The 23,428-nt window shown below is 39.8% G+C and overlaps 1 long non-coding RNA gene across 1 annotated transcript in view; it reads right to left on the bottom strand.

Annotated features, from left to right (window-relative positions):
- Positions 1–23,428, bottom strand: part of LOC124245625 (uncharacterized) — a 67,346-nt gene that overhangs the window by 13,129 nt on the left and 30,789 nt on the right. The window lies entirely within an intron of this gene.

The following is a 23,428-nucleotide window of genomic DNA, read 5'->3' as shown; positions in this document are numbered from 1 at the left end:
AATAAGTCATAGCCTGTGGGCCCTAAATCTCCAGGAGCCAGCAAAAAATATTGCAGGGAGTCCTCAGATCCTTATATGAAACAAGCCTGGTGTTAGATCCTATACATTTATATTGCATTTACATCTAGTATTATTTTTTCAAACATGTCCATTTATGGTGTCAAATAGGACGTTAACTCATAAAGTATTACTAAAGTCATAGAAGCTTTCTGTCATTATATAGTCTCTAATAAAGGATATTAAACATAATACTACTATGCAAGTTTAAAAATACATTTTTAATTTAATTTTTATTGTGGTAAAATAAACATAACATAAAATTTACCATTTAAGCCATTTTAGAATGTACAATTCAGTAGAATTAAGTACATTCACAATGTAGTGGAACCATCACCATTATCTAGTTCCAGAACTTTTCATCACCCCAAAAGGAAACCCCTTACCCATTAAGCAGTCATTCTACAATACCCCCTCCCTCCAGTCCCTAACAATGACCAACCTGTGTTCTGTCTCCATGGATTTGCTTATTCTGGATATTTCATTTAAATGAAATTGTACAATATATGTCCTTCTGTGTCTGGCTTCTTTCACTTAGCATAATGTTTTCAAGGTTCATCCATGTTGCTGCATGCATCAGTACTTCGTTCCTCTTCATGGATGGATAATAGTCCATTGTGTGGATATACCATATTTTGTTTATCCATTCATCCACTGATGGATGTTTGGGTTGTGTCCACATTTTGTTGATTGTGAATAGTGCTGCTATGAACACGGGTGTACACGATTTTGTTTGAACACCTACTCTCAATTCTTTTGGTTCTTTATCTAAGAATAGAATTGCTGGGTTATGTAGTAATTCTATGTTTGAGTTACTGAAAAACTGCCAAACTGTTTTCCACAGTGGCTGCACCATTTTACATTCCCACCAGCAGTGTACTAGAGTCCCAATTTCTCCACATCCTTGTCAATACTTATTATTTGCTGGGGTTTTTTTCAATAGTAGCCATATTAATGGGTGTGAAGTGGTATCTCATTGTGTTTTCATTTGCATTTTCCTAATGATTAGTGATATTGAGCATCTTTTCATGTGCTTACTGGATATTTGCATATCTTCTTTGGAGAAACGTCTATTCAAGTCCTATGCCCATATTTTAATTGGGTTGTTTTGCTTTTTCTTGTTGAATTATAGGAGATCTTTATATATTCTGGGTACCAGACTCTAATTAGATATGTGATTTGCAAATATTTTCTCCATTCTTTAGGTTGTTTTTTGATGCAGAAAAGTTTTTCATTTGATGAAGTCCATTTTACTTATTTTTTTCTTTTGTTGACTGTGCTTCTGGTGTCATATCTAAGAAACCATTGCCAAATCCAAGGTCATGAAGTTTTACTTCTGTATTTGCTCCTAAAAGTTGTATAGTTTTAGCTCTTATACCTAGGTCTTTGATCCATTTAGAGTTAATTTTAGTATCTAGTGTGAGGTAGGGCTAACAACACCAATCTTTTGCATGTGGATATTCAGTTGTCCCATTTTTTGTGTTTGATATTAGAAAATGATCCCTAAAGAAATAACGTGTTCAGTGATATTCACTATACTATTCTTCATTGTAGCAAAAAACTAGAAACATCATATAGGTTCAACAATAGATTAGTAAAATAAATTGTTATATACCCATATAATATAATATTATGTAGAAATAAAAATAGTATTGTGGGTAAATATTTACTGTAATGGAAAGTTGTTCATAAAATATCATTAAGTGAAAATAAAAACTGATTAAAATGTAGTAACTACATATATATGACTGTATATGCAAAGAAAAAGATCTTATGGGAGGTGCTCCAAGGAGCTAATTGTGGCTCTCTCTGGTGGTGGCGGTGTGTGCATTTTTAATTTTCTTCTCTTTGTTTATATTTATTTTTAAAATGTTTATAGAATGAACAATTATTGCTTTTTAAATCTTTCAAAAAGTTACTGTCTTAATAAGATGGGAGAGTAGTCTTCATTTTCTGAAAGGTCAGAAATGACTGTTCTAGTCCGTCTAAGCCTCCGGTACCAACCTGTTCTATCCTGTTAGCTGACTTCCCTGTTCTTGGCATCTTGCCTATCTGATCTCTAATTTCTCTCTGATACTTCTCGTTAAAGCAGGCTATGCTTTCAAGTCAAGTCATTCTACCACACAGCCCTTGTCTATTGAATTTATTCATTAAAGGAGGTGTGGGTGCCGGACAGGACTGTCGCAGTGATCATCTCCCAGCCTAGGTTAGCCCTCATTTCTATTCTAAGTCTGTGGTTAACTCAGTTGCAAGATTAGTCTTTATTCTGAGCACACCTTCAAAAACTGTGTAATTGTGACTAGTGACTAGCGGAGGCATTGCAGAAACTGGCATATGTTGAAAGGCAAGAACAGAAATGAGGAATAATTGGCTCACTACAAACTTTGTTGCTGGTTAAGACAGATGTATGGGACCCAACATATGCAGTAGTAGCAGTTGCTCTCTAACCTGGCAAACTTCTGTTCCTGTTATTTTTATGAGTGCTGATTATGAAACTTTATTGCTGGATCTGCTAGCCCTTAAACAGTTTTGCTCCAATCTTTGGATACAGCATGCTGATCTGCAACCAACATTTAGATATTTTTCTCATTCTTTGTATTTAATGGATTCCAGGAGGCCTGATCTCTTGCCAATGTTTCCTCTGTGATTCCATCCAATGACTATCAGGCAGACAGAGTCTATTTCTCAGAATCAATTCCTCTCTCTTTCTCTCTCTCTTGCTCCTTCTCTCTCTCCACCCAACTCTCTCAAAAACCTTTATTAATAGCATGGGCTTAGAAATTAAACAGTGTGTAATTTTTCTTTATTAAAAGAGATTTGTTTTTCTGAATTGATATCTTTACTATTTAAATTCATAGTTGGGGTGAAATTTAGTCAAAGTAATCAGCAGTTTGTATCTCTTCGGCCTCTTTTTCGTTTTTTTCCCTTCTGGATTGCCAGAGTTCTTCTTCCTGTTTTTCGCATCTGTCAGAATCTTAGTCACAACATTCCTAGTTCCTTTTTAGCTTAAGCTCTTTCCAGCCAGTATCCAGTTAAATCATTTGAAGTAACCAAGATCATCTTTGATATCCGATCTTAATTGAACTCAAACTTTGTGTACGGCTTATACTCTTCATTCAAAGGACTTCATATTCCCAGAAATCCACTTTAAGAAGTTGTAGCTCAAGAACCATTTTTCAGTGTTTTCTGCTCTTTGATCTTTCTCCTGTGCCTGCTTGACAAACATAGACATAATATCTATGTCCCTGTGGACATTTTCCCCTGAAATTGTATTTCTTTTTCCTTTAGAAAAGACTAATTCTTTTTTGTTGAGTTCCAGTGTGTTTGGCATGTGTGGATGCTAATAAATCATAAATAGGAAGCCTGATTCTCCTGTCTAAGAAAGGAAGATAGTTTGTCATATACCTGTGGGAAAATACCCAGGGCATTTCTCCATAAGCTTTATTAGATTCAAGAAAAGAATCCTTTTTCTCCATCTGCCCCAGTCTTGTAAATTTAGTAGAGCCAGCTTGCCAGTGTATTTACACCATATACTTCAGGTAGAAGCGTGAGGGCATGACGGGACCCTGACCAGAGAGAATCTTACATGTGGCACTCTTTCAGTCTTCATCTTAGAAGATTATACCCTCCATCTTGAAACAGTGTTCCCTTGATTTCTGTGACATCACCTTCTTCCAATTTTTGTGCTTTTATCTGGTCACTCCTCTGGCATCTCTGTTGGTTCTTCCAATTTTGACCAAACTTTTAAATGTTGGAGTTCCTCAGAGTATGGCCTTTTCTCCTTAGATGATTTCATTCATTCCCGGGGTTTTAGTTAATACCATCCTAGATTTTCATACTGAGCTTAAAACCTGCCTACCATAGGTATCTGATAGGCACCAAAAAGTCAAACGGACAAAAAGAGTATTCAAGATTTATACCACTTTCCCCAAACTTCTGTTCCTCCTTCAGTGCTTTGCCATTCAGTTAAAGGCACCACTGTCCACTCAGTTACTCAAGTCAGAAAACCAGGAGTCAAGTTCCACATCATAGTCTCTCCTCTGTCATCAATTAATTGCTGAATCCTATTGATTCTACCTCTGCCATCTCCTCCAAGTCTGTCCTCTTCTCTCCATCTCCATTGCCAGGACTCTAGTGAAAGGCAACAGGTATCACTGCCTCTACCTCTAACCTTGCCCAGCCCTCCTATCTATTTTGCAAACTGTACACCTAGTGACCTTTTACACACATAAATCAGATTGTGTCACTCTTTTTTTTTTTTTTTTTTTGAGGAAGATTAGCCCTGAGCTAATATCTGCCACCAATCCTCCTCTTTCTGCTGAGGAAGACTGGCCCTGAGCTAACATCTGTGCCCATCTTCCTTTACTTTACATGTGGGACGCCTGCCACAACATGACTTGACAAGCGGTGCCATGTCCGCACCTGGGATCTGAACTGGAGAACCCTGGGCCGCAGAAGTGGAACGTGCGAACTTGACCACTGCACCACTGGGCTGGCCCCCAGATTGTGTCACTTTTGAACATGAAAACCATTCAGTGATTTTCTATGACTCTTAGGGTAAAACCTAACCTCTCACCCTTGTTCACTATCCTTGAACTATCCTGGCATCCTTTTATGTCCTCCAACATGCCAAGTTCTTTACCATCTCAGATTCTCTGCATATGCTGCTGTATTTGGTGTATCCTTCAACACTCTCTCCCTCCACTCCCAATTTAACTTTCAAACGAATGAATGAAAGAATAAATGCCACTAGAGCTGACACTATGTAAACTATGGATGGTAGCAGTTAGGAAATTCTTTGGTTCACTCAACAGCAAACACACCAAACAGAAAAATATAGAAATCCTATAGAAAGTTCTTCTTCCTGTTAGGTCTGCCTACCTTAGCATGAGTTAATATAACCAAATTTCATTGTTCTTGTTAGTACAGCAATAATCTTTTCTACACAGAGAAATGAATACTTAAAAAAAGATGTTTTTGCGGTGTTCACATGGTTACAGCTAAAATGTTGCATGAAAAATGGAAATTTTATTCTGTCATCATAGAGACATAAATCCAGATTTTTGACTGCATGTTTCCATTTTTATCTAAATATTTGTGGTTGTCTGTACACATTATCTGCTTTATTAAGCTACCCACTTATTTTCAGGAATCTTTCAAATATGGTATTTATGTTATCAAACTAGATTCCTGTGGCTGTAAGTCATCTGTGAGGCCAAAGATGAAAGAATTATTTTAACGATAACATCTGGATGATAAGATTTCTCAAAATTAGATTCAGTGGCAAGATAGGACATCAGAAAAGGTTAACAGTGAGATTACATTTGAGTTGGATGATTAGTGGCTCAATAATTTTTTTTCCTATATTATTTACATTTTATACATGTATTTTAAAACGCAAATTGCCTTTGCTTTGTGTTTAACTATATATATTTCTTTGTCCAGTGATACAGAAAGGATATTGCCAATAGGAAATGTTAGAACAATGCCCCATCTTGGTCTAATTTTATCCCTAGATTGCTCAGAGTTTAAAATAAATAAGAGGCAAATTGTCCTAGGCATGTAACCGGATACTGTGCAAGGCCTGTCTCCTACTGTAACAGGTGTGCTTTCAATGCCCTTTTATTGCTCTTTTTATCCCCCTCTTGTTCTGTTGTCTCCTAGAGTCAACAGCTGTGACTACTGTTTGGTCTCCATAGCAGCCAGATTCCTTTCTCCTTTAGTCTTTCGGCAATCTCATTTTCCTCATGTCTTCATTTTACAGCTATTGATTATACTGCAGTCTATACTGTAGTGGTTATTAGACTTTGAAGCTCTATTTAATCTAGTTTTAACACAAGTAACTCCATTAGTTTGTGTAGATTATACTGATGCTAACTCTTTCTGTGCATGGCCTAGAAACACCCTGGCTCCCTGTGTCATGCTCTAAAGTCCTGTGGCGTCTTAGTTGGGAATGACCCAGGTCCCCAGAATAAAGTAGATAGCCTAAGTCTGCCCTAGGTCAGGCATACATTCTCCTCCCAAACATTCATCTCTCACTCGTTCAAAAATTATTTATTGAACAACTACTTTGTGCAAGGCATTGTACTAAGGAAATGGTGATACAGAGATGATTAAGATACAGCCCCTTAAGACTTGAGAATCTTATGGTAGAGATAGACACAAACACAGATGATTACTATGAAATATGGTAAATAAGGATGGAGGAAAACTGTAGGATCACAAAAGAAAGATACTTTAGTGTCAGGAAAGCTTCCCAGAGGAAGTGATATCTAAGCGGGGATCTAAAGGATCTGCAGGAATTGACCTCGCTAAATACTAGAAGATAGCTCTGTCAGGTAGAGGGGGCAGCATTTACAAAGGCACAAAACCTTGAGATAACATGGCTTGTTGGGTGAATTATCAGTAATTCCTCATGGCTGCAACATAGGACTCAAGGGTAGGGTGAGAGGAATAGTAAAAGAAGCCTGAGGAGGAAAACAGGGACAAGTTAGCTAGACTAAGTATCAAGGTTTTATCATTTAAGGCAATGGGGACCCAGAAATGTTGTAATTAGGGGTATGATACAATCAGAATAGCGTCTTAGATGGGACACCCTGGTGGCACTATGGAAAAGTAGATATGAAATGGTCAACACTGGACATTGTTGCAATAATCCACATGAGAGCTGATGATAAACTGAGCTAAAGCATTGGTAGAGGGAAAGGAGAAAAGAAGACAATTTAAGTGATATTTAGAAAGTTGAACTGCCAGTACATGTAATAATATACTTACGATACAACATAAGAAGTGCTATAATAACGGTAAATCTAAAAGAGAAAGCAAACATTTTTTGTCTAGAAGAGTTGGATGAGACTCTAATGAGAAGATGAGCTTTGGTTATCCCAGGCAGAAGAAACAACATGGGCAAGGGCACCAATGAGTGAAAGTAATTGTGTATTCAGTGAATGGCTTGGGTGGGGGGTGTGTGTGTGTTTTCAGCAACAGAGCACTTTTTCCCAACTAAATCTTTCCCTAAACTGTAGTGTTTGAAATAGGGGCTGGCCTGGTGGCATAGCGGTTAAGTTTACGCTCTCCACTTCGGCGGCCCAGGCTTCGCCGGTTCAGATCCTGGCCGTGGACTTAGGCACCACTTGGCAAGCCATGCTGTGGCAGGCGTCCTGTGTATAAAGTAGAGGAAGATGGGCACAGATGTTAGCTCAGGGCCAGCCTTCCTGAGCAAAAGGGGGAGGATTGGCAGCAGATGTTAGCTCAGGGCTAATCTTCTGCAACAAAAAAACAAAAAAAGATTAAAAAAATAGAAGTGATGAAACAATTCCTCAGACAGCTCAAGTATTTTGGCAAAATAGGTCATTGTCTGCAGAACTCTGGAGCACCCTGCCCTGTGAGTCCCTACGGAGGCCAGTTGAAACTTGCTGGGGTAGAACTTTATCTACTGAAGTCCAAATCACTGAGCTAGGCTAGAAGTGGATCGGCAGACTACTTAACGAGAAGGTACATGAACCGCCTCTTCTAGGTCCATTGTTCCCTGAATCTAAGCTGTGTGCCCTATAACTACCTAAAGCACTTCAAAGAGATTTATTTAACCCCTGCAGTTAAGGAGAATCTGGGAAACCAGATAAATGGGTAAGTTTATTTGTGCTTCTCATCCTCCCTTTTCTGTACTGAGTTCCTTTGTCCAAAGGGCCAATTGCATTTCTGCAACCTCCTGACACCTCTGTACAGTCTTCTACACTTTAGTGTGAGTATAGGTAAATGAAGGCCTTGTCCCAAGGACGGGAACAATGTACGCATGTTGAGTTCTAGATTGAGCATGTAGGCTTCGGGGTCCCATATCACAATCACTCAAAGCTGACTCTTCGAAATCATATTCTAGTGTCTGGAGGGGTGAGTAGGGATAACGCCTTCCTCCCTGCTCCAGTGCCCTGCTTTTCACACTCTTCTGCTCTTCGAGGTCAGTGTTGTTCAAGCTGGGTGTACACACTCCTAGGATACATGAAGGCTTTAAAGAGATACGTAGGCAGGTTTTGTTTGTGTCTGTTTTTAACCAATTTCCAGATTTTTAACTTCCATGTGTACTCTTTCCTAAATGTGATCTGCATGAGAACATACCTGATGGTTCTACTTTCCCACCTTCCCTTCTCCCACTGAACAAAAGAAAGGCATGTCTCTAACCCATCTCAAGGCTTACTTGGTGCCTGGCCCCAAGGTATTAAAAACCTCCTGGACACCTTGGAGACCACTAGAAACACTGGTGTTGATATTGAGAAAGTGCATTACTCTAAAGATGAGATAACAAATTCTTTTGTAAAGGCAAGCATTTTTGTTTGTTTGTTTGTTTTGTGAGGAAGATTTGCCCTGAGCTAACATCCATGCCAATCTTCCTCCACTTTGTATGTGGGGCACCTCCACAGCATGGCTGATGAGTGGAGTAGGTCCGCACCTAGGATCCGAGCCTTTGAACCTGGGCTGCCGAGGCAGAGCATGCAGAACTTTAACCAGTCAGCCATGGGGCCAGCCCCGGCAAGTAGTTTTTAATGTCTTGCTTTCAACAAAATCGGAGGAGGGCCTAACCAAGTTGTCATTTGACAGATCATCACATATAACTTTGATGATAGATCATTAGGTAATTTTTTGAGATACTATTCATGAGTTGCTCAATTGAATGATATTATTTTAACTAAACTCCCTTCATTCCCATCCATTTATTTATGTAAACAAGATGTCTCAACATTTAAGTCTATCAAAAATGCTGAACTTGGGCCGACCCTGTGGCCAAGTGGTTAAGTTTGTGTACTCCGCTTCAGCGGCCCAGGGTTTCACCAGTTCAGATCCTGGGCGTGGACACGGCACCACCTCATCAGGCCATGCCGAGGCAGCGTCCCACATAGCACAACCAGAAGGACCCACACTAAAAGATACAACTATGTACTGGGGGGATTTGGGGAGAAGAAGAAGAAAAAAAAGAGACTGGCAACAGTTAGCTCAGGTGCCAATCTTTAAAAAAAAATGCTGAAGTTGGTCTCATTCTAGTAATAAGTAACATTCATCCACAGATAAATGAACTACTTTAAAAAAAATTCCCTTCCATCACATTAATAGGTTCCCAATAATACTCTATTTTATGTTTATTAATTATAAAGTTCTGTAATCTATTTGTGTTATTCTAATCAATTATGTACTAATGATTATAATGAAAACAGTCCCAAAGGCTCAGAGCCTCACAGGAAATAAGCAATTTTCACACTGCAAGTTTATACATGTTTTTATGGCAGAGATTAAGATGTGATGGTCAAAGACTTTCAAGAATAAAAATATCTTACATTAGGATACAATTCTGTGGAGTGAGTACAATGAAAATAAGAGTGCAAAAGAAAAGGTATGATATAAAATGTCTGACCATTCAAAAGGAGTTTGTTCACGTACATTTTAAATGGATAATGGCCGATATCAAACTGCTATGGTATTTGGTTCCACTTAATACATTTAAAAGAGGGCCATGACAGCTTTGTTTTAAATATCAATATTTGCAATATGCCAGAAATTACATCATTTGTGATATTTAAACTTTCATAAATCCCTCCATAAAAAGTTGTTAAGTGTCAACTTTAAGATACGTTACGGGGCATACAGTTTTTCCAAAATTCTTTTACAGGCCATGCAAGTAAAAACATTTGAAGACTAGTCATAGGTGGAGAACTAAGTAGGGGGTGTTTAAACCCACCTGCAAGTTAGGGCTCCTTCTTCACAAGGGTTGCCAAAGATGAAGCAAATTGGAGCCACTGTGTCACTAATTTATTCCCTTTGCAAGACAGAGACAGGGGCTCTTCCCAGGCCAGACACCAAACCAACTTTCCCACTCACTTTGCCAATGTCTCCAACTTGAACCCCCTCCTCCCCACTTGCACTTTCCCTCTCATTTAGCCCTCTTTTTAGCTAACCCTGCCTCCCTCTCCTAACTCAGACTTCCAGCAGGGCTTCTTTGCTCTCATTGCCTGAACACAAAAATACTCCTGTCATTAAATAGAGGGTAAATTCGAAAGAGCTGTAAGTCGATTTGTTCAGAAGTCAAAAGAGAGAGGTTTAACGTTGCAGTCCCTAGGAATATTTCCAAGCAGCTGCTGTGAGTGTCAGCTGCTAAGGCTCACAGCTGCCCCTCTTCTCAGGAGACTTGCCCTGGGCTGATAGGAGCTCCCTGCCACAAAGGTTACACTCCAGTCTGGAAGCGGACCCAGGCCAGAGACTGACTGATAAGCACTTCAAAAGGCCGGTCCCTTTCCTCAACGGGAGCAACACTGCCTTGCAGTTTATGCTCAAGAACCTTATGTCATAGATCAACCAGTGTGGGGCTGTCCTTCCTAGCTGTGAAACCAAGCTTACTGTCTCCTCCTTGTTGATATGTTCTATCAGGCATCTTTTCCCCAAACAGATCAGTTTTGAATACAGTGAAAATCCGTTCAGGTAAACACCTCCTCCCAACGCCAGACCCCTATGATCTCAGTAGTAGCTGGCCTCTTAGAGAACTCAAGGGACGGTGTTAGCCCTTCACACCTGATCGCACTATCATGCATAGATTCAACGGCCTTGAACCCAAAGAACCTAGAACATAGGGAAAAAGCCATTGCTTGTGATGTATTCATTCATCTATTCATTCATTCAGAAATATGTATTGAGTTCTTAGTATGTGTCAGAGACTGTTCTAGGCTCTTAGGATAGATACACCAGTGAACAAAATAAAAACATCCTTGCCCTCATGGAGCTTACATTCTAGCAAGGGGAAGCAGACAATAAACATAGTTAGCAGGTAAATCATGCATTGGAAGGAAATAAGTGCTATAGAAAAAGAGAAGATAGAGCAGGGTACAAGAGACCAGGAACACCAAGGGTGGGAGTGGGAGGAAGGGGCTGCAGTATTAAATAAAATAGGGTCATCAGATTAAATTAATGCAGAATAACGAAATTCTCATTCACAACATTTTTACCAGGCTTAGCTTTTGAGTTTTTGAACAAAGTTCTAAACTAGACTTCTCCTGAATTAATATAACACTAGTAGACATATGACACTGATGCTAGGCCCTCAATCCTACAGTCAAAAATTTTATATTTCCTTGATTGATCTGCATCTCCTCTTCCCGACGACTGTGGATTGCAAATGCACAGAACTTTTTGTATGGTCATCATTTGCTGTTTATCATTCATGATTGTTTCTATCACAGAAGGAGTCATCCTATCAAATACTGGTCATTTCTCACCAATTTCAAATTTTTTATTATCTACTTTTATTTTAATCATGAATATACCGATCTTGTGACACTTGTAACACTTTCTATACATTTGTACTTATGATGATATAGGATTAAAGTTGCCAGAATTAGTGAAAACATTTAAATTTAAATGTGAATTTCATATAAACAACAATTTTTTTGTATAAGTATGTCCCATGCAATATTTGGGACATATTTATATTTTGTATTTATATTATACTTCACGTAAATATATATCGAGAGAGAGAGAGAGTAGTTATATTGTATTTAGACTAAAAATGAATTGTTGTTTATATAAAATTCAAATTTAACTGGGTATTCTATATTTTATCTGGCAATCATATGCAGGATTCAATGAAATTCATCAACGTTGATTCAATGTCCATTACGAGCTGTTATTCTATACAGAGCAGTGGTTCTCAAACTGATCCTGAGACTAGCAGCACAGGAACTTGTTATGAATGCAAATTCTGGGGTTAACCTCAGGCAAAGCAAATGAATCAGAAACTCTGGGCATGGGGCCCAGCATTTTCTGTTTCAACAAGCCTACCAGGTGATTCTGATGTATACTGAAGTTTGAAAACGACTGAGAGACAGCTCTGTTACTGTTCCACCCAGATCGCACCCGTGCAGCCATCATGCAACTGCTAAAGAGTTGGCTGCTAAAGTCTCACAGTTGTCCCCCTTTCTCTGGGGAATTGCCCTCAGCTGTCAGAGCCGCCACTCCTGGGCAGTTGTATGCTAGGTTGGGGGTGGCCCATAACTTCTGAACCACTGATAGAGGTATAAAAGGCTTACTTCTTGACAAAAATAGGACAACTCTGCAGTGTAGCTTATGCTCCAGAGCCTTAACCCCATGGATCAGACCAAGGCTAGACTTTATCTGAGCCACATCTTTTCCCGGGTCTTTTCCCTTCCTTATTCTGCGTCTCTCGCTCACTCACAGATGTTTCCTAAAGAGCATTCCCTCAACACGTAATTTGCAATCACATCTCTGCTTCTGCAGAATCTGACATAAGAGGGATGGGGCTAATAATGTTCATAAAGTACTATAAAAATTAAGCCTAAACACAGCAAATTCAGCAAGCCAATGAAATAACAAGACTAAAATGATCACATGTAACCACTGTCTGAAGTGGTTTACTGTCTGAAGACAAGTAAAAACTGGTGCAATATTTTAAGCAACAGGTTTTAAGAGCCAGGATTTAGATAGTGAAAAGGAAGGAGTAGGATGGATCTAACACAGAAAAAACAATATTGGCAATATTAAAATATTAGCAGCTACCATTTATTGTATTCTATATGCCTTTGTTTAAATCAAGTAACAATACAACTCAGTCACAATCTGAATATGGAGCCCCTTGAGAGCTGGCACCATATTCCCAGCACTTTGCATGGTACCTGGCTCACTGTAGATGCCCGATAAACGTCTGTTAATGAAAGGAAGGTGTGTGTCCAAGGTGACTCCAAGATTTCTAGGTTGGAAGCATAGACAAACACCATTAAGAAAAATGGAAAGCTAGGAAGATGATGAACTTATTTTTAAATAAAGGATTTGAGGTGACCCAAATTTGAGAAACTCAAATGAAGATGTCTATAGACACACATAGGTGTGGCAAAAAAAGGTGAAAGGTCAGGGCCAAATATATATATTAGAGAGTGGTGCTCTATGAGCACAATGTCATTCATATATGCTCAGTCTTCATAATTTGGCATGGAGCCTAGGCATCTGATCACAGTTTTAAAAATCTGAAAAGAAAATTGCTAAACACAAATGTCTAGCTACTCTTTTTTCTGAATGATCTTTTAGAAATTTTGTTTGAAGGAAACTTTTTGGTAAAGGACTTTCAGTTTAACAAAAGATGCTTCTGTGTAGCAAGTGACTGTGGAAGAAAGTTATTCACACCAGGCAGCAACTTTGAGAAGACTGGAACCATCAAGAGAAGATGCCATTGGTATTTATCTTTCTGTCTGACCTATTTCACTTAGCACGATTTCACCCATATGTGGAAGATAAACAAACAAACACCCGGATAAGGAGAAGAGATTGGTGGTTACCAGATGGGAAGAGCAAAAGGGGTAAAGGGGCACATGTGTATGATGATCGATGAAAACTAGACTATTGGTGGTGAACATAAAGTCGTCCGTACAGAAGTTGAAATATAATGATGTACACCTGAAATTTACACAATGTTATAAACCACTGTGACAATAATAAAAAAAAAGATAAGATGCCATTGGTATTTAACTTTTGCCTTGGGAGAACTTTGTGTTTCAATAGTCTGTGGGGTTTCACATAGTTTTTTTGACAACTTAGATTCCCCAAAAGAGATTTAAACTGATACTTTATGAAACAGCCACACCTGAATCTTTGTATTGAAAAATAAGATTTTCAGTTCACTGCTTGAGATTTTTTTAAATGCTGTTTTTAAGGCTAAGTTAAAAAACACACGTTCCCTGTTAACAGTCCTTTCTCTCTTCTCAGAGTTTTAGTGCACATGTAATGGTCGGATACCTCAGAGGCTTGTTTCTTTGCTATTATGCACCAATTACATTATACACTGAAGATGTGATGACTCATGCCTCCCAAGAACGATCTTTATTGTCTATGTAGCTCCATTTTATTCTAAGAAAAGCAATTTTGTGTATGTAGAAGAAAATGTAGGCAATAGGACTGCTGGCTCATTGAGAGAGAAAATAGAAATGTGCAGACAGTGTAGGATATAAGACGATTCTGAGTCAAGTGGAAACCATAAGAGAAGAGAAAGGACTGAGACAAGAAGGACAGACTAGAGAAAAAAGTAGGATGTAGAAACGGCAATCAACTCAAGAGCAGCAAGAGTCCAGGCTAAGGTTTTATTCAGGGGATTTGGCTGGCTTGTAAGGGCAACTGCTATGTTATAATTGGTCTAGAATCTCAGGCTTATGCCTGAAGGCCAGTCACAAAGACTTATTTTTCTGTAGTTACCAGGAGCTTAAAAGTTGTCCTGGTTGGCTTGAGGTTGAAACTAAAAAGACGAACTTAGGCTTGGCTCCAGACTTATCTAGGCAACCATCATTTGTTTTCCTGGGTATGGTTTGGAACCTGAGATGTTTTTTGGAGTGTGGCTGTCCATGCATTGCTCATGGTGGGGTGTAAAGGTCAATTCTGAGGAGTGGTATTGACTTCCAGGAGAAAATCTGTATCCTCTGAGAAACAGATGATGAGAAACTGATGACAAAATGGGAAATATTCTGTTACTTGAGTAGTCCTGGCATTTTTGGCCAAAGAAAGTGTGTTAAAAGAAAAGTCTCACTCTTCTAGTGAACATCTCCAACACTCTGCTCTTTAAAACTGTGAAGATCTCAAGTTTTCTGAAGAGAATTGAAAAAGAATGATAAAAATAAATTTCCTCTTCAACGAACAGTTTCTTGAAGTAATCGAAAGCCTACCCTTAAGAACAGCAATTCTCTTTCCTTTCTTGCATTAGCTGCTAATAGAAGACAATACATCATTTGGTATCAACTGATGCTTTTAAACGAATCTCAAAGAGATGAGAAAGTACAACTAATTACTATAAGTAAGCCCAAGGGGACGAAAAGACTGTGTTACTATGGTGTGCAAAGGAATATTAACAGAATCCTCAGCCGAACATATGTATTCATTAGTTATTTTTTATGCTCGAATCCATATTCTAGAGGCTGTATTTAATACTGCCCACTTGTCGCATAGTCACGTTTTCTGTTAGCAAAATTGTTCATAAGGGAAGGTAGTAGATGCAGTAGTTAAGATCACAAGCTTTGAAGTCCAGGGTGTGAATCTGATTTCCGTCACTTCCTGGTTATGTGACCCTGGGGAAGTCTCTGGCCTCCATCTGCACATAGCACACATTGCATGGGGACATAGTGAGAGGTGAATAAGGTCATGCATGTAAAGGGACTGGCAGAGCACTTGGTACACGCTAAGTGCCCCCCAAATGGCAAGTGCTGTGATACTGTTATTATTTCATTCTTCTCACTATTAAGTGATAGAATCAAATGAAAAAATATCATTTGTTAAAGTCCTGCAAAAAGCACCATGACTTCCAAGTACTCTGACACTTGAGCAAGTTTGAGAACGACTTCCCTAGTACAGCATGGCCTGTGCCCGAATCCGAGATATTACACCCTCAAAGAAAATTAGACTACAGGTGAACTTTTGGATTAAAAAAGACACAAAGAAGAGCCTTCAGGGAGGAAAACCACACGGGGAAAGATACTGCTGGGGTAAAAATCCACATCCAAAGGTCAGAGGAGTATGAAGTGCAGGATCTTCAGGGAGAGTAAATATTACTGCATTGCCGCTGGGTTTCCATGATCACACTAGCGTTACTGGAAAGGGAAAAAGCACCAGTGTTTTTCTGGCTGCATTCCCATGCACTCTCTAGGAACTTCACTCCCCATTCTGTACCCACACATTCCCATATGTCCTCTCCCTAGTCCTTCCCGCCTGCAAAAACAAAAACAAAAACAAAAAACTCTGAAAAACCAAGAAGATAGCTCACAAGTTCTCTGGTATCTAGTACTCATGGCTACCATGTCTCCCATTTCTCTTCTTTTTTTGTAGAGGTTGCCCTGGGTATATATACTGTCATGGCCAATGCCCATCAAACGCAAGACTCCTACTGGTGCTGCCAAGGGTATGACTGGTGGCGAGCGGTAGCCGTGCCCAGGCTGTCAGTGCCCAGTAAGGAAGGTGCTATCCTAAAATGCTGCAGAAGCCAGTGGTGCAGTCTCCCAGGGTGCTGCCAGAGCAGTTGGCAGTGAGGTTGCCGATGTATTACAATAAAGTTCTTTTCATTCTCACTTCTTCTTTCATTAGAGATCCTCTGCTGTAAGATTCAGGCATGGATTCAGGGGACTGAGCCAGATGATATCTGTGACTGATACTGTGCTGGGCTCATAGTCTAGCCAAGCCCCTTACACTGGCGCAACTGCCCTTGAATCAAGTTATGTGACACCCTTTTAACTTTGGATGACTTATTTCCCAGGAGGCTTATTGATGCTTATGCCTTATCAAACCTCTTGATGTGCCCAGCCAGTCGTGCCTAACTTTTAGAGTAAATACCACTTAAGTTGACAATGGGGTTCTTTATTATGATGGGATGGTCAGAAGAAAGGGACACAGTCAGGGAGGTGCAATTCATTGAGCAGTTCAGTTTCTCAGGCATTACTGAATACCCACTGCTCGCTTCACAACAACCCTGCAAGACTGCCATTGTTATACTCATTATACTGGTATTATACTCCATTTTGCTAATGCTCGATCAGTTCAAGTAACAGGATCAAGGTTCCATAGACAGTAAATGACAGTTAGAATTTGAAACCAGGTCGTCTTACTCCAATTGTCCCTGTCTGCAGTAATACTCTGTGCTTTTTATCACTAGGAGTAATTACATTTGGCCCTAGGAGATTAGGGATAAATGTATAAGAGGTTACAAGCACACACATTAGATCCTATAGCATCATATCTTTTTCTTCTATTTTTAAGATTGGCCCTGAGCTAATCTGTTGCCAATCTGCCTCATTTTTTTTCTCCCCAAAGCCCCAGTACACAGCGATATATCCTAGTTGTAGGTCATTCTAGTCCTTCTATGTGGGATGCCACCACAGCATGGCTTGATGAGTAGTGTGTATGTCCACACCCAGGATCTGAACCAGCTAACCCCAGGCCGCCGAAGTGGAGCACATGAACTGAACCACTCAGCCGTGGGGCCGGCCCCCTATAGGATTATATCTTTACAATAGATTGTGGCCATTCTCTGAACTGGGGGTTAGCAAACTATGGCCTGAAGGCCCACAATCTGGTTTTGTAAATAAAGTTTTATTGGAACATAGCCATGCTCATTCACTTAGATATGGTCTACAACTCCAGAGGTGAGGAGTTGTCACAGAGACCATATACCTGCAAGCCTAACATATTTATTTTCTAGCCCTTTAAGAAAAAGTTTGGCAATCCCTGCTAACCCATCAAAATGTCCCATTGGGTTTACGAGACGCCTTCATTAGCAAATGATATTCCGCAACCCCCTCTTTTAGAACCATGAGGAGTCTGAAGAAGATCTAATCACGTGTTTGGGGAGAAATCCTCAACCAGAAGTACCTGCAGAGCCCTAGCTCATGCTGAAGAATAGCACCTCGGTGCAGGGGTTCTTAAACAGGGCCTGGCATGTATCTGGATTAAGTTTATTTTTTTTTAGGGAGAATATCCATAGCTTTTACCATAACAAAAACTCCTTCGGAATCACTAATTTAATCATGGCCAGACTGACATAGGTATAAGTCCCACCTCAGGCACTGACCAGCTGTGTGATTTTGGCCAATTAGTTAAACTCTTGAAGCTTCTCCCTTCTTACTCGTAAAATGGTGGATATGGACCATCTCCTAGGATCAGGCCATCCCCTGAATGTGTGAAGCTACTTGTAACTTTAGATCACCGAAGGGTTCCTAGCCTCTGTTCTCTCCCTGTTCCCTTAAACCAAATGTGACCACTACTCATATTCTTAGACTGCCATTTGTGCCTGGACTATCTCATCAGCGGGTGAAACAAACTGTGTTTATACAATGAAACACTGCCCCCAAATAAAAAGGAACTATTTATCCATGCAACACTGTGGATAGATCTCAAGGGCCTTATGCTGAATTAAGAAAGTCAGACTCAACACTACATTCTGTATAATCCTGTATATATGACATTCTGGAAAAAACAAAACTATAGGGGCAGAAATCAGATCAGAGGTTGCTAGAAGCTGGAATGGAGTGGAGGGATTGATACAAAAGGTATGGGAAGCAGAATTTTTAACCCTATGACCTTCGACCTTGGTTTTATGTCCATGAATATGTTCTGTTGCATGGCAAAAGGGACTTTGCAGATGTAATTAGTTATTAATCGGCTAACCTTAAAATAATAAGATAAACCTGGACTATCTAGGTAGGCCTAATGCAATCACATGAGCTCTCAAAAGCAGAAGAGGAAGGCAGAGAGATTTGAAGCACAAGAAGGATTCACGTTGCTGCTGCTGGCTTGAAGACGGAGGGGGCCAAGTGTCAAAGAAACGGGACCTCAGTCCTAAAGCCACGTGGAACTGAATTATGTCAACCACCTAAATAAGCTTGAAAGCAGATGTTTATTCAGACCTCTGCAAAGGAAGTCAACCTGGACAACAGGTTGATTCCAACTTTGAGAGACCCTGAGCAAAGGGCCCAGCCACACCGTCTTGGACTGCTGATATACAGAGTGTGAGATAATAAATGAGTGTTGTTTTAAACCACTAACTTTGCGGTCATTTGTTTTGGCAGCAATAGAAAACTAATACAAAAGGGCATGAATGAACTTTTTGGGTAGTGGAAATACTGTATATCTTTTTTTTAGACAATCTTTTATTTTTTACAGCTTTATTGAGACATCACTGACATATAACATTGTGTAAACTTAACTGGTATAACGTGATGATTTGATATACCTATATATTGCAAAATGATTATCACAATAAGGTTAGTTAACACCTCCATTACCTCCCATAGTTACCTTTTTTGTGTGTGTGGTGAGAACTTTTAAGAGTTACTCTCTTAGCAACTTTCAAATATTCTATATTTTGATTGTGGTAGTGGTTACACAAACTGAATAAATTTGTCAAAATTCATAGAACTGTACACTTAAAAAGGCTCAAGTTTAATGTATGTAAATTATACCTCAATAGACCTATAAAATAAAATAAAACCTCATTAACTTATACTTTACATGGGTAAATGAGTAAATTTTATTATATGTAAACTATACCCCAAACACAATAGATTTAAAAAGAAACAACAAAACTCCAGTTCAAGGGCCATCTATTAGAGAACTTTTCCCCCTCTAGAGACCATCAGCCATGCTTGCTTTCCTGCTACCACTGTCCTTTATTATTTACTTCTCTTTTCCTCCTAACACTATATTGTCATTTTGAATTATACCTGCATCACTCGTAGACTTCCTGAGTGCTGGGACGGCGTCTTCAACTCTGGATCCTGAGAGCCCAAAATACAGTAGGTTAGGCATTCTATCATTTTTATTTGATTGATATTATTGTACATAAATATACCTAAAAGTTTTTAAATATCTCTTTCAAAACTGTTCTGGCTGGATCTCTTCCTTGGGGTAATGAATTCCATATATTTATTACTGAGTAAAGCATTTTAATTTTTTAAAAAATCAAACCACTTCCTCAAATTTCAAGGAGTACTCTTCAATTTCTGGTATTCTTGAATATAGTGAAATAGTCCATGTGTATCATATTTCTTACAATTTTTAGATTTTGATAACACATCCCTTTTAGACACAGTTTTTCTAGACAATACTTCAGTTAAAAATGCCCTTTCAACAATATATATGTCCATCATAGGTAGGGCTGCCAGATAAAATACACAATGGCCCATTAAATTCAAATTTCAGATAAACAACAAAGAATTTTTAGTATAAGTATGTTCCATGCAATATTTAACTGGCGTCCTTTATTTGGGGAGGGGGCGGTTCACTCTGGCAGCCCTCATCGCAGAGTACACCTGTCTGTTGAAGCAAGAATATATGATTAATGTTACTGTAAATTTGTGTTTTAAATATACTGTGTTTTTACTGACTGACAATCAGCTATATTATGGGCCCGGGAGGCAAGATGTTTAGACTACTTTGAGGGCAGGGATGAGGAGAAAAAGGAAACTTGTCAATAACTTGCATCTGCTAAGAAAATCACTTCCTGCAATTGGGAGGTCTGCAAAAGTTGCCAGAAAATTTTACATTAATGAAAGTAAGAGATTGCCACTTAGAAAACTTATTCAGGCAGGTAGGACTTTGGGAAGAAATATTTGATAAGGAAGTTCCAGAAGGATTCCATGGGAAGGTAAAAGTTTGAGAGCTGGGCAGGTGGCTGCAGACAGAGCAGTTTTAATCCCTTCAGTCAAAAAATAATTATTAAGGGGCTGTCCCCTTGGCCGAGTGGTTAAGTTCCCGCGCTCCGCTGCAGGCGGCCCAGTGTTTCACTGGTTCGAATCCTGGGCGCGGACATGGCACTGCTCGTCAAACCAGGCTGAGGCGGCGTCCCACATGCCACAACTAGAAGGACCCACAATGAAGAATATACAACTATGTACCGGGGGGCTTTGGGGAGAAAAAGGAAAAAAATTAAACCTTTAAAAAATAATTATTAAGCACCTATTATGTGTCACGCACTGTTCAAGGTACAGACAAAAGTCCCTATCCTCATGGAATTTACATTTCAGTTGGGGAAAGGTGATACGCACGATATACAAATAAATAAGGGAAACATATAGCATGTCACAGTGATTAGTGCAATGGAGAAAAATAAAGCAACGAAGAAAGATACAAATTGCGGACGAGAGAAGATTAAAATAGAGTACAACTGTCCCTCGGTATCCCCGGGGGATTGATTCCAGGATCCCCTGAGGATACCAAAATCCGGGGATGCTCAAGTCCTTTAGTCTGCCCTCCATATCCCCCGGTTCTGCATCCACGGATTCAACCAACCGTGGATCGTGTACTGTGTTTACGACCAGCAGTTGGCGCATTCGTGGATGCAGAAGTCGCGGACATAGGGGCTGACAGTATTCAGGCAATGCCTCATTGAGAAAGTGACATTTGAGACCTTAAATAGTTGAGGAAAAAAGTCATGTTTCTATCTGGTATAAAAGTATTCCAGCAAAGAGAACATCTAGCCAAAGCCTAGCTTTGTGTAGGAAAAGCAAGGAGGTCAATGTGGCTGATGTTCAGTGGAACTAGTAGCAGAGGAAGTAATGGGGAGGGAGATGTAGAGCCTTCCTGTGGAGCCTTATAGGATAATGCAAGGACTTTGTGTTTTACTGTGATGGTTAGCCACTGGAGATTTTTTAAGCAAAAGAATGACTTTTTAAAAGGGTCACTCTGGCTGCCATGTAGAGGATAGAATGTAAGGGGATAAGAACAAAAACAACATGACCAGTTTTAAGACTAAATGAGGAAGAGATTGAAGCTCCCTTCTTTGAATTATGGCTAAAAGTGGTGAAATAAATTTTTATTAAACAGTAAAATGACACCAAGGTGCTATTCTTTTCCTTTAATTAAGCAAGAAATAGTTTTGTGCAGCGGAGTCCTCATGCAACACTCGAGCTCAGCTAGATGCTTTGTTAGAGACTTGAAGAAGTAGGATTCTTGCATTGCATTAAAGGGTATTGCAAGCTAATAGGCTATAAGTTATATACCTTGTCTGGGCCCACATTTTACATCAACCCCTGCCTATCCAAAGTCTCCTACCTCTTCAAGACTGGCTGGAAGCCTCCAGTCCTTAGATAGCAAATTCCTGTGACACCTAGAGCCATTCTTCCAACCCAGGCAAATCATCCCTGCTTACGGTGCTTACAGTGAGCCTGAAAACAGCCTCAGAATCCTCCTCAACACCATATTTTTTTAGACAGCCATTATTGATTCATTAGACTTGGCTTCAAAACTTAAATCTGTTGAGCATCACTGGTTTCACAGCTGCTTTGTTATTCAGTGAACCAGTGCACCTGCATGAGAGAATGCGATGGGGCTGATATCCAACTCATGCTCTGCTCTTTTTTTTTTTTTTTTTACTGAGGAAGATTAGCCCTGAGCCAAGATCTGTGCCAATCTTCCTCTACTTTATATGTGGGTCCCCACTACAGCATGGCTGATGAGCAGTGTAAATCCGTGCCTGGGACCCAAACCCATGATCCCTGGCCACTGCAGTGGAATGCGCCGAACCCAGTCACCGTGCTGTGGGCTGGCCCCGCAATGCTCTGCTGTTAGTGCTCTGGGTCTGTGTTCTGAGAATGCCTTTTTCTAAATCGCACAAAGGCACTGTATGGCCTAGCAGCAGCTCTGTCTGTTCAAGGGGAATAAGCAGGGGGTCACTTGGTATATTTGATTCAAATAATAAGGGAGAGAATATTTAAACCAGAGAGAGAGAGAGATGAGTGGAAGCGTTCATCTTTGAAGAATGGCTAAGATGTGAGTTTTTTCTTATTTTAAGTAGGCAATGATTTGTATGATGACGAGGTTATTGTGAAAGTGGTTTAATTAAGCTGGTTGTTGTAAGTAGAGAGCTGTAGAAGCAGGATTGTAAAGAATGGGGTCGACCTTGCCTAATGGAGATGCTTACTTAAGTGGCTATTTGCCTCTGCCTCTTGGCAACTAAAATAAAGCCAACCTTGGCTTCTGAGCATGTGCAACATTGGATGCCTTTCCGTTAGAGAAATTTAAATATAAACAAACCGAAAGTAGTTTTCTATTTACTGATGCAGTTTCATTGTTTACTTATGTTCTGTATTAAAGAAACACATATAGGACATTCTGGATTTATATAATAGGTAAGTCAAGTGCTAAATGATTCATAGCGCACAGTTCCCCAAGAGATTCTGATGTACATGACTTGGTTGAGACACATGGAGCCTAAAAAGTAAGTCAATTGGCCTGAAGGGGGAATCAAACCAGAACCGTTAAGAAGCAGCTTTCAAGCCCCTTAGCGGTATATAAAGGCATCCTTACATCCCCCATCCTGTCATGTCGTGTCATGTAATGAGGAGGCATTGGATTAGGATAGTTCAGCTGAATGAACATAGAGAAAATGGAAAAGCAAAACTTCAGCCCCAAGGCTGAAGCCATTTGGAGGAGAAACTGTTTAGCACGCGTGCTCTGGCAAGATGCCAGTGACAAAGACTGCCAGCCACATAGCTCTCTGATGAGGCTTACTCTTGGCCAGTTTCTTGACTAAGAGTTGTCATTTTATATGTAGCCTGGCCCCACCCTACTGCCTCACCTTCTATAAGCCCTTCATCGGTTGAGTTGCTTTGCTCTGCATCTTCTCCAATTCTATTATTCCTGTCTTGTACATAGACCAGAACTTCCAGAAATGAGCCCAGGTGTGGACGTCTCAAGGATTTACAGAAAAGTAGAATGACTGCTTACCAGGTTTTTTTTCCTAATTTTCTTAATGATATTCAACATTTTCCTGATTATCTTGGCCAAAGCAACCTTTGGGCAGCTGTCTTCAGGGGACAGTCCACACGGACTTATGCCTCCCTTTCCCAGGATGCAACAG

The sequence above is a fragment of the Equus quagga genome, chromosome 10, assembly GCF_021613505.1.
Source record: "Equus quagga isolate Etosha38 chromosome 10, UCLA_HA_Equagga_1.0, whole genome shotgun sequence".
Taxonomy (NCBI): domain Eukaryota; kingdom Metazoa; phylum Chordata; class Mammalia; order Perissodactyla; family Equidae; genus Equus; species Equus quagga.
This window is presented reverse-complemented; position numbering and strand designations above follow the sequence as displayed.